Genomic DNA, 12,264 nt, shown 5'->3' on the forward strand with positions numbered 1-12,264 from the left:
GCACAGAGTCCGCCTATCACGCAGCACGGACCATCTTAGAAAAGAGATATGGCAATCCATTCCTCATCGCCAAAGCTTTCAGAGACAAGCTTGATTCATGGCCCAAGATAAGCTCCAAAGGAAGCTCAGAAGTCCAAGAACTTGCTGAATACCTCCGCAGCTGTGAAGCTGCCATGTCTCAGATTGAGGGTCTTGAGATACTCAATGACTGCAACGAAAATCAGAAAATGCTTGCTAAACTTCCAGATTGGCTAATAGGAAGAATAGGTAATAGGAAGGTAATGGAAGAGGAAGAACATAGTCGCAGGTACCCAAGCTTCAGCCAGTTTGTCAAGTTTGTTACACGTGAAGCAAAAATCGCCTGCCACCCGATATCATCCCTCTATGCTCTAAAATCAGTTGAAAGTTAGAAGAGCAAGGATCCAAGTAACAGAGGTCCTGGAGCAAAGGTATTGGCGACAAATTCAGATTAAAAGGCTGCCGCCACAAGCTGTGTGTTCTATGAAAGGGCAGGGCAGTCTTCACAAGTGCTATACATTCATGGATGGAACCGTCTCTGATCGAGCCAAGTTTGTGCGAGAAAAGGGGTTGTGCTTTGGCTGTCTGAAGTCTGGCCACCTCTCAAAGGACTGCAGAACAGAATGATCTGGAAAACGTGAGAAAAAACACCCGACTTGCATCCAGATAATCGCACCAAGGAAGGAAGGATGTCGACAATGCCTGATGCAGCAAGAGACATGTCAAATGGACGCAAGATTGAACCGTCACAGGATAGGGCAGCAAGAACCTCACTTGAAGCAACATCCAATAGAGTCCTCCAGCATGTCAAAGACACTCATACGTCCACCATCATCCCAGTGTTGGTGTCAGCCGCAAGTGAGCCTGATTGTGAAGTTCTTGTGTATGCACTTCTGGATACACAGAGTGACACAACCTTTCCCCTGGACGACACTACAAAGGCTCTACATGCAAAGAACGAACCAGTTCAGCTTAAGCTCTCAACAATGGCTTCAAGAAACACTGTTGCGTCCTGTAGGAAACTGACTGGTCTGCAAGTAAGAGGAATGTTTCTGACAAGATAATTCCCCTGCCAGTGACCTATTCAAGAGAATTCATACCGGCAAACAGATCATATTCCCACACCAGAGATGACGAAAGCATGGCCACATCTCGAACACATCGCAGATGAGATTTTCTTCTGGTGAAGAAAATCAGCCTTTTGCACTGAAAACGGACTTGGGCTGGAGTGTAGTTGGCCACAGCAACCTATGTCTCGACTATGGAGATGCGATTGGAGTGAGTCACCAGGTCATCGTGAAGCAAGTGATACCAGGTAATCCATCCTTTTCAAACCTCACAAGCGAAGTGCACTACGTCTGTAGATCACAGATCCAGGAAGTTGTCTCACCTGCAGCTGTCATCAAGGTGCTGGAGTCTGACTTTGTGGAAAGAGCTTCAGAGGACGGCAACATATCTCAAGAAGACCTCGGATTCTTGTCAAGGATGGAAAGGGGCATCAGGCTCAAGGAGGATGGTCATTATGAAATGCCACTGCCATTCAAGAAAGACAGACCCAACTTACCAGATAACAAGATATGTGCTATTCACCGTCTCAGTTGCCTAGAAAGGAAGCTGAAGAGAAACGAGCAGTACTACCAAGATTACAAGACCTTCATGGACGAGACCATAACCCGTTGTGGTGACCCGGGTCTATCAGCCCCGCCTCCGAGCAATGAACAGGAGTCTCTGATGCTCACAAACTGCCAACAATGGCACGTTTATTAAATCCAAAACAGAAAAAAGGGGAATCACCCGTCAATGAAAACTATAACTAAAAAGAGTCTGGGCTCCGTGAGCCACTGGGGACGCTGTGGTCGTCTCTCACGCGCTGTCCCAGGAGGTAGTACCGCAGCTTGTCTGCCGCCCACTTGATGGCCAGGGCTTCCTTCTCCACGGTAGAGTAGTTTCTTTCATTTGAAAGGAGTTTCCTACTGATGTATGTTACTGGGTGTTCCTCCGCGCCCCGGACCTGTGAGAGGACCGCTCCAAGGCCCACCACTGAGGCGTCGGAGTGGACTATAAGGGGCAGAGTAAAGTCAGGTGTTAGTAGGATTGGCTCGGAGCAGAGGGCTTGTCTAAGGAGACTGAATGGCCCATCTGCTGCCTCCGACCAAGTAACGCGGTCCGGCAGGGCCTTCCGGGTCAGGTCATGTAGGGGGCTTGCCAGGTTGGCGAAACTGGGAATGAACTTTTGGTAATATCCTATCAGACCGAGGAAGGACTTGACCTGCTTCTTGGTGGTGGGGCTGGGCCAGTCCAGGATGGTCTTCACCTTGTCCTCCTGGGGTCGGACGTTCCCGCGTCCGACTCTGTATCCCAGGTAGGAGGCCTCCTCCAAGCCCAGGTGGCACTTGGTTGTACAAGTATCAAGTATCTGGTCACACTTTAATTTTAACTAATTCGCTGTTCTTGGGAATTTCTCCCATTTGTTCCTTTGGAGATAAAATTGTATGCCAACATGAATACAACTGGGCTGGTCATTTGCTCATAAAGGTTATGCGATAATGTCTAAAAATGTTCAACATTTACATAGATTAACTAACCCGATGTAAAGCCTTCAGCAATGAGTTCTTTTTCCATGTTTGCCCATGTTGTGACAATATCAATGTTGAGGTCTTTGTCAGTTATTTCCTCTAGATCAGGCCGTCTAAATGTACCAACTGCAAAAAGTAATCAGATTTGGAACTGCAGTGCGGAATCATATCAACAGTTCTGGTTGATAATTAAATAGATTGCAAACATCAGTAAACTGATGTAGATTATTAACTCCATGTATAGTTCATGTATAAGTTGCAGATGTACCTGGGATGTCAAAGGCTATTTTCCAGTTTGCATCTGCAATAATCACAGGTGGAGAGTCACCACACTGATAGCAGCTGAACTTGAATTCGTAATTTGTCAGGGCGAGAAAGTGATGGAAAGCCTTTCGAACTGTCTGGTGATGGAAGTGGTTATCGTTGAAGAAAGTCAGGGTTGACAACATGCGCCCGGAGCAGTTTTGTTCTGTAAAGTAATTTAAAAAGTGTGATTACAATATACTTATGGTGGTCACATTGGCACATACTTTTCTCTAGACAATAATCACAATAACTAATATAAGTAATGTGTAACTGAATTAGACACTTTAATAACACATTTGTACAGCATGCAATTTGACAGCTGCAAATAAAGACCTTAGACACTGGGAGAAGTACAACATTATTTGCATTAAATAGTAAAAAACTAACATTAAGTTGAATTAAGATATTTAGATTGAATAATAACACCTACGGCCAGTGCAGAAAGAAGAAGTTCACATAATGGCAGAGTCAGGAACACACGGTCGTTGAAGTTATGGAACCCGGACTGGTATTCCTGGAATCTTACATGGTTTTGGCAGACAGGGCACTGCTTGATGGCAACAGAGATCCCTGTACATATATTATGATCAAATTAAGACAACTAAAAAATGAAGAGGACACATTGAACGACTTTCAGTGTGTAACCAATGGGTGTTAGAGCCACAGAGTCACCTTTTTCCTAGCTAAAGCACTTGCCTTTTTTAATATAGGTGTAACCATACACAGTGGCCTGGTTGGTTATTATCTCATGTTGTAAAGATCTGGTGGAGTGGGCCCTGGACAATAGGGGCATGTTTTGTTTTTAATATAGGTGTAACCATACACAGTGGCCTGGTTGGTTATTATCTCATGTTGTAAAGATCTGGTGGAGTGGGCCCTGGACAATAGGGGCATGTTTTGTTTTGATGATGCTAGAGCGTGCACTGCGCAGCCCGCCCCCCCTTCTGAAGTCGAAAAAAATCTCCAGATTTAAATGCATTGGTTTAATATTGAATTAATTTAATATTAAAATATGTATTATATATATATATATATATAAATATAGAATTATTTAGTTAGCCTCTAATATTTAGACCATGTAGCTTTTATTCAGTTATCGTTATAACAACATCTGTAGCCTAATTGACCGTTGAAAATCCACTTCCACCAATTTGTAAGTGGATACATTTACAGGAGAGATATCTGTCATTGTTGAATAAATACATCGATTTTTACATTGAATTGAAAGCAAGCTAGATATTATTTCAAGAGGTCAACCAAATTACTGACAGATATTCCTAAGAAACACATTTTTTGTAAGTTGCAAGATTTAAAATTTGAAGTTTCTGTAGTGTAATGGTTATCACGTTCGCCTTACACGCGAAAGGTCCCTGGTTCAAAACCAGGCAGAAACCTCTTGTCTTTCATACATTATTGAACAATACAAGGGAAGCTAGCTGCCAACAGTAATCATCTACAACCATTGGTAGATGGGATAACAAACCATCTGCATTGGTGATCAAGCAATCAGAGATTGTGTCTGCAGATGTTCATAAAAAACACAATTTCGAAGACATGCATGATTTAGACTTTGTAGTTTCCGTAATGTAGTGGTTTTCACATTTGCTAACACGGAAAAGGTCCACGGCCTGAAACAGTATAGAAACATGACTGTGAAGTAGAGAAAATGCGGGTTTGTTTTAGTACATTCAGAAATTACGACAATTTGTTAGGGTTGTAGAAAGCCATAAATATAGTTTCTGTAGTCTAGTGGTTATAAGGTTCGCCTCAAACGAGATTGGTCGCAGGTTAGGAACTCTGCGGAAAAATCTGGATATAGATACATTTACAGGAAAGACACCTGTCATCGTTCAATGAATACATTGATTTTTACGTTGAATAGAAAGCAAGCTAGATATTTTTTCAAGGAGTCAACCAAGTTGCTGACAGATATTCATAAGAAACACATTTTTTGCAAGTTGCAAGATTTAATTTTGAAGTTTCTGTAGTGTAGTGGTTATCACGTTCGCTTTGCACGCGAAAGGTCCCTGGTTCAAAACCAGGCAGAAACATCTTGCCTTTCATACATTATTGAACAATACAAGGGAAAGCTAGCTGCCCACAGTAAACATCTACAACCATTGGTAGATGGAATGCCAAACCATCTGCATTGGTGATCAAGCAATCAGAGATTGTGTCTGCAGATGTTCATAAAAAACACAATTTCGAAGACATGCATGATTTAGACTTTGTAGTTTCCGTAGTGTAGTGGTTTTCACATTTGCCTAACACGGGAAGGTCCACAGCCTGAAACAGGATAGAAACATGTGTGTGAAGTAGACAAAATGCGGGTTTGTTTAAGTACATTAAGAGATTACGACAATTTGTTTGGGTTGTAGAAAGCCATAAATATAGTTTCTGTAGTGTAGTGGTTATAACGTTTGCCTCAAACGAGATTGGTCGCAGATTAGGAAGTTGGCGGAAAAATCTGGATATAGATACATTTACGGGAAAGACACCTGTCATCGTTCAATGAATACATTGATTTTTACATTGAATAGAAAGCAAGCTAGATATTATTTCAAGCAGTCAACCAAGTTACTGACAGATATTCATAAGAAACACATTTTTTGCAAGTTGCAAAATTTAATTATGAAGTTTCTGTAGTGTAGTGGTTATCACGTTCGCTTTACACGCGAAAGGTCCCTGGTTCAAAACCGGGCAGAAACATCTTGCCTTTCATACATTATTGAACAATACAAGGGAAGCAAGCTCACACCAGTAAACATCTACAACCATTGGTAGATGGAATGCCAAACCATCTGCATTGGTGATCAAGCAATCAGAGAATGTGTCTGTAGATGTTCATAAAAGACACAGTTTCGACGAGTTGCATGAGTTTGACTTTGTAGTTTCCGTAGTGTACTGGTTTTCACATTTGCTAACAGGGGAAAGGTCCACGGCCTGAAACAGGATAGAAACATGTGTGTGAAGTAGACAAAATGGGGGTTTATTTAAGTACATTCAGAAATGACGACAATTTGTTTGGATTGTATAAAGCCATAAATATAGTTTCTGTAGTGTAGTGGTTACAAGGTTCGCCTCAAACGAGATTGGTCGCAGGTTACGAACTCTGCGGAAAAATCTGGATTTAGATACATTTACAGGAAAGACACCTGTCATCGATAATGAATACATTGATTTTTACATTGAATAGAAAGCAAGCTAGATATTATTTCAAGCGGTCAACCAAATTACTGACAGATATTCATAAGAAACACATTTTTTGCAAGTTGCAAGATGGTATATTTGAAGTTTCTGTAGTGTAGTGGTTATCACGTTTGCCTTACACGTGAAAGGTCCCTCGTTCAAAACCGGGCAGAAACGTCTTGTCTTTCATACATTATTGAACAATACAAGGGAAGCTAGCTGCCACCAGTAAACATCTACAACCATTGGTAGATGGAATGCCAAACCATCTGCATTGGTGATCAAGCAATCAGAGATTGTGTCTGTAGATGTTCATAAAAGACACAATTTTGAGGAGTTGCATGAGTTTGACTTTGTAGTTTCCGTAATGTAGTGGTTTTCACATTTGCTAACACGGGAAAGGTCCACGGCCTGAAATAGGATAGAAACATGACTGAAGTAGACAAAATGCGGGTTTATTTAAGTACATTCAGAAATGACGACAATTTGTTTGGGTTGTAGAAAGCCATACATATAGTTTCTGTAGTGTAGTGGTTATAACGTTCGCCTCAAACGAGATTGGTCGCAGGTTAGGAACTTGGCGGAAAAATCTGGATTTAGATACATTTACAGGAAAGACACCTGTCATCGTTCAATGAATACATTGATTTTTACATTGAATAGAAAGCAAGCTAGATATTATTTCAAGCGGTCAACCCAGTTACTGACAGATATTCATAAGAAACACATTTTTTGCAAGTTGCAAGTTTAAATTTTAAAGTTTCTGTAGTGTAGTGGTTATCACGTTCGCTTTACACGCGAAAGGTCCCTGGTTAAAAACCGGGCAGACACATCTTGCCTTTCATACGTTATTGAACAATACAAGGGAAGCTAGCTGCCACCAGTAAACATCTACAACTATTGGTAGATGGGATAACAAACCATCTGCATTGGTGATCAAGCAATCAGAGATTGTGTCTGCAGATGTTCATAAAAAACACAATTTCGAAGACATGCTTGATTTAGACTTTGTAGTTTCCGTAGTGTAGTGGTTTTCACATTTGCCTAACACGGGAAGGTCCACAGCCTGAAACAGGATAGAAACGTGTGTGAAGTAGACAAAATGCGGGTTTGTTTAAGTACATTAAGAGATTACGACAATTTGTTTGGGTTGTAGAAAGCCATAAATATAGTTTCTGTAGTGTAGTGGTTATAACGTTTGCCTCAAACGAGATTGGTCGCAGATTAGGAATTTGGCGGAAAAATCTGGATTTAGATACATTTACAGGAAAGACACCTGTCATCGTTCAATGAATACATTGATTTTTACATTGAATAGAAAGCAAGCTAGATATTATTTCAAGCAGTCAACCAAGTTACTGACAGATATTCATAAGAAACACATTTTTTGCAAGTTGCAAGATTTAATTATGAAGTTTCTGTAGTGTAGTGGTTATCACGTTCGCTTTACATGCGAAAGGTCCCTGGTTCAAAACCGGGCAGAAACATCTTGCCTTTCATACATTATTGAACAATACAAGGGAAGCAAGCTCACACCAGTAAACATCTACAACCATTGGTAGATGGAATGCCAAACCATCTGCATTGGTGATCAAGCAATCAGAGAATGTGTCTGTAGATGTTCATAAAAGACACAGTTTCGACGAGTTTGCATGAGTTTGACTTTGTAGTTTCCGTAGTGTACTGGTTTTCACATTTGCTAACAGGGGAAAGGTCCACGGCCTGAAACAGGATAGAAACATGTGTGGGAAGTAGACAAAATGCGGATTTATTTAAGTACATTCAGAAATGACGACAATTTGTTTGGGTTGTAGAAAGCCATAAATATAGTTTCTGTAGCGTAGTGGTTATAAGGTTCGCCTCATACGTGATTGGTCACCGATTAGGAACTTGGCGGAAAAATCTGGATTTAGATACATTTACAGAAAAGACACCTGTCATCGTTGAATGAATACATCGATTTTTACATTGAACAGAAATCAAGCTAGATATTATTTCAAGAGGTCAACCAAATTACTGACAGATATTCATAAGAAACACATTTTTTGCAAGTTGCAAGATTTAAAATTTGAAGTTTCTGTAGTGTAGTGGTTATCACGTTCGCCTTACACGTGAAAGGTCCCTGGTTCAAAACCAGGCAGAAACATCTTGTCTTTCATACATTATTGAACAATACAAGGGAAGCTAGCTGCCACCAGTAATCATCTACAACCATTGGTAGATGGGATAACAAACCATCTGCATTGGTGATCAAGCAATCAGAGAATGTATCTGTAGATGTTCATAAAAGACACAGTTTCGACGAGTTGCATGTGTTTGACTTTGTAGTTTCCGTAGTGTAGTGGTTTTCACATTTGCTAACAGGGGAAAGGTCCACGGCCTGAAACAGGATAGAAACATGTGTGTGAAGTAGACAAAATGCAGGTTTATGTAAGTACATTCAGAAATGACGACAATTTGTTTGGATTGTAGAAAGCCATAAATATAGTTTCTGTAGTGTAGTGGTTACAAGGTTCGCCTCAAACGAGATTGGTCGCAGGTTACGAACTCTGCGGAAAAATCTGGATTTAGATACATTTACAGGAAAGACACCTGTCATCGATAATGAATACATTGATTTTTACATTGAATAGAAAGCAAGCTAGATATTATTTCAAGCGGTCAACCAAATTACTGATAGATATTCATAAGAAACACATTTTTTGCAAGTTGCAAGATGGCATATTTGAAGTTTCTGTAGTGTAGTGGTTATCACGTTTGCCTTACACGCGAAAGGTCTCTCGTTCAAAACCGGGCAGAAACGTCTTGTCTTTCATACATTATTGAACAATACAAGGGAAGCTAGCTGCCACCAGTAAAATCTACAACCATTGGTAGATGGAATGCCAAACCATCTGCATTGGTGATCAAGCAATCAGAGATTGTGTCTGTAGATGTTCATGAAAGACACAATTTCAAGGAGTTGCATGAGTTTGACTTTGTAGTTTCCGTAATGTAGTGGTTTTCACATTTGCTAACAGGGGAAAGGTCCACGGCCTGAAACAGGATAGAAACATCTGTGTGAAGTAGACAAAATGCGGGTTTATTTAAGTACATTCAGAAATGACGACAATTTGTTTGGGTTGTAGAAAGCCATAAATATAGTTTCTGTAGCGTAGTGGTTATAAGGTTCGCCTCAAACGAGATTGGTCACCAATTAGGAAGTTGGCGGAAAAATCTGGATTTAGATACATTTACAGAAAAGACACCTGTCATCGTTGAATGAATACATCGATTTTTACATTGAACAGAAATCAAGCTAGATATTATTTCAAGAGGTCAACCAAATTACTGACTGATATTCATAAGAAACACATTTTTTGCAAGTTGCAAGATTTAATATTTGAAGTTTCTGTACTGTAGTGGTTATCACGTTCGCCTTACACGCGAAAGGTCCTGGGTTCAAAACCAAGCAGAAACATCTTGACTTTCATACATTATTGAACAATACAAGGGAAGCTAGCTGCCACCAGTAATCATCTACAACCATTGGTAGATGGGATAACAAACCATCTGCATTGGTGATCAAGCAATCAGCGAATGTATCTGTAGATGTTCATAAAAGACACAGTTTCGACGAGTTGCATGTGTTTGACTTTGTAGTTTCCGTAGTGTAGTGGTTTTCACATTTGCTAACAGGGGAAAGGTCCACGGCCTGAAACAGGATAGAAACATGTGTGTGAAGTAGACAAAATGCGGGTTTATTTAAGTACATTCAGAAATGACCACAATTTGTTTGGATTGTAGAAAGCCATAAATATAGTTTCTGTAGTGTAGTGGTTACAAGGTTCGCCTCAAACGAGATTGGTCGCAGGTTACGAACTCTGCGGAAAAATCTGGATTTAGATACATTTACAGGAAAGACACCTGTCATCGATAATGAATACATTGATTTTTACATTGAATAGAAAGCAAGCTAGATATTATTTCAAGCGGTCAACCAAATTACTGATAGATATTCATAAGAAACACATTTTTTGCAAGTTGCAAGATGGCATATTTGAAGTTGCTGTAGTGTAGTGGTTATCACGTTTGCCTTACACGCGAAAGGTCCCTCGTTCAAAACCGGGCAGAAACGTCTTGTCTTTCATACATTATTGAACAATACAAGGGAAGCTAGCTGCCACCAGTAAAATCTACAACCATTGGTAGATGGAATGCCAAACCATCTGCATTGGTGATCAAGCAATCAGAGATTGTGTCTGTAGGTGTTCATAAAAGACACAATTTCGAGGAGTTGCATGAGTTTGACTTTGTAGTTTCCGTAATGTAGTCGTTTTCACATTTGCTAACACGGGAAAGGTCCACGGCCTGAAACAGGATAGAAACATCTGTGTGAAGTAGACAAAATGTGGATTTATTTAAGTACATTCAGAAATGACGACAATTTGTTTGGGTTGTAGAAAGCCATAAATATAGTTTCTGTAGCGTAGTGGTTATAAGGTTCGCCTCAAACGAGATTGGTCACCAATTAGGAAGTTGGCGGAAAAATCTGGATTTAGATACATTTACAGAAAAGACACCTGTCATCGTTGAATGAATACATCGATTTTTACATTGAACAGAAATCAAGCTAGATATTATTTCAAGAGGTCAACCAAATTACTGACAGATATTCATAAGAAACACATTTTTTGCAAGTTGCGAGATTTAATATTTGAAGTTTCTGTAGTGTAGTGGTTATCACGTTCGCATTACACGCGAAAGGTCTCTGGTTCCAAACCAGGCAGAAACATCTTGTCTTTCATACATTATTGAACAATACAAGGGAAGCTAGCTGCCACCAGTAATCATCTAAAACCATTGGTAGATGGGATAGCAAACCATCTGCATTGGTGATCAAGCAATCAGAGAATGTATCTGTAGATGTTCATAAAAGACACAGTTTCGACGAGTTGCATGAGTTTGACTTTGTAGTTTCCGTAGTGTAGTGGTTTTCACATTTGCTAACAGGGGAAAGGTCCACGGCCTGAAACAGGATAGAAACATGTGTGTGAAGTAGAGAAAATGCGGGTTTATTTAAGTACATTCAGAAATGACGACAATTTGTTTGGATTGTAGAAAGCCATAAATATAGTTTCTGTAGTGTAGTGGTTACAAGGTTCGCCTCAAACGAGATTGGTCGCAGGTTACGAACTCTGCGGAAAAATCTGGATTTAGATACATTTACAGGAAAGACACCTGTCATCGATAATGAATACATTGATTTTTACATTGAATAGAAAGCAAGCTAGATATTATTTCAAGCGGTCAACCAAAGTACTGATAGATATTCATAAGAAACACATTTTTTGCAAGTTGCAAGATTGCATATTTGAAGTTGCTGTAGTGTAGTGGTTATCACGTTTGCCTTACACGCGAAAGGTCCCTCGTTCAAAACCGGGCAGAAACGTCTTGTCTTTCATACATTATTGAACAATACAAGGGAAGCTAGCTGCCACCAGTAAAATCTACAACCATTGGTAGATGGAATGCCAAACCGTCTGCATTGGTGATCAAGCAATCAGAGGTTGTGTCTGTAGATGTTCATAAAAGACACAATTTCGAGGAGTTGCATGACTTTGACTTTGTAGTTTCCGTAATGTAGTGGTTTTCACATTTGCTAATACGGGAAAGGTCCACGGCCTGAAACAGGATAGAAACATGACTGTGAAGTAGACAAAATGCGGGTTTATTTAAGTACATTCAGAAATGACGACAATTTGTTTGGGTTGTAGAAAGCCATAAATATAGTTTCTGTAGCGTAGTGGTTATAGGGTTCGCCTCAAACGAGATTGGTCACCGATTAGGAACTTGGCGGAAAAATCTGGATTTAGATACATTTACAGAAAAGACACCTGTCATCGTTGAATGAATACATCGATTTTTACATTGAACAGAAATCAAGCTAGATATTATTTCAAGAGGTCAACCAAATTACTGACTGATATTCATAAGAAACACATTTTTTGCAAGTTGCAAGATTTAATATTTTAAGTTTCTGTACTGTAGTGGTTATCACGTTCGCCTTACACGCGAAAGGTCCTGGGTTCAAAACCAGGCAGAAACATCTTGACTTTCATACATTATTGAACAATACAAGGGAAGCTAGCTGCCACCAGTAATCATCTACAACCATTGGTAGATGGGATAACAA

Source organism: Pollachius pollachius (genome assembly GCF_949987615.1).
Source record: "Pollachius pollachius genome assembly, chromosome: 12".
Taxonomy (NCBI): Eukaryota; Metazoa; Chordata; class Actinopteri; order Gadiformes; family Gadidae; genus Pollachius; species Pollachius pollachius.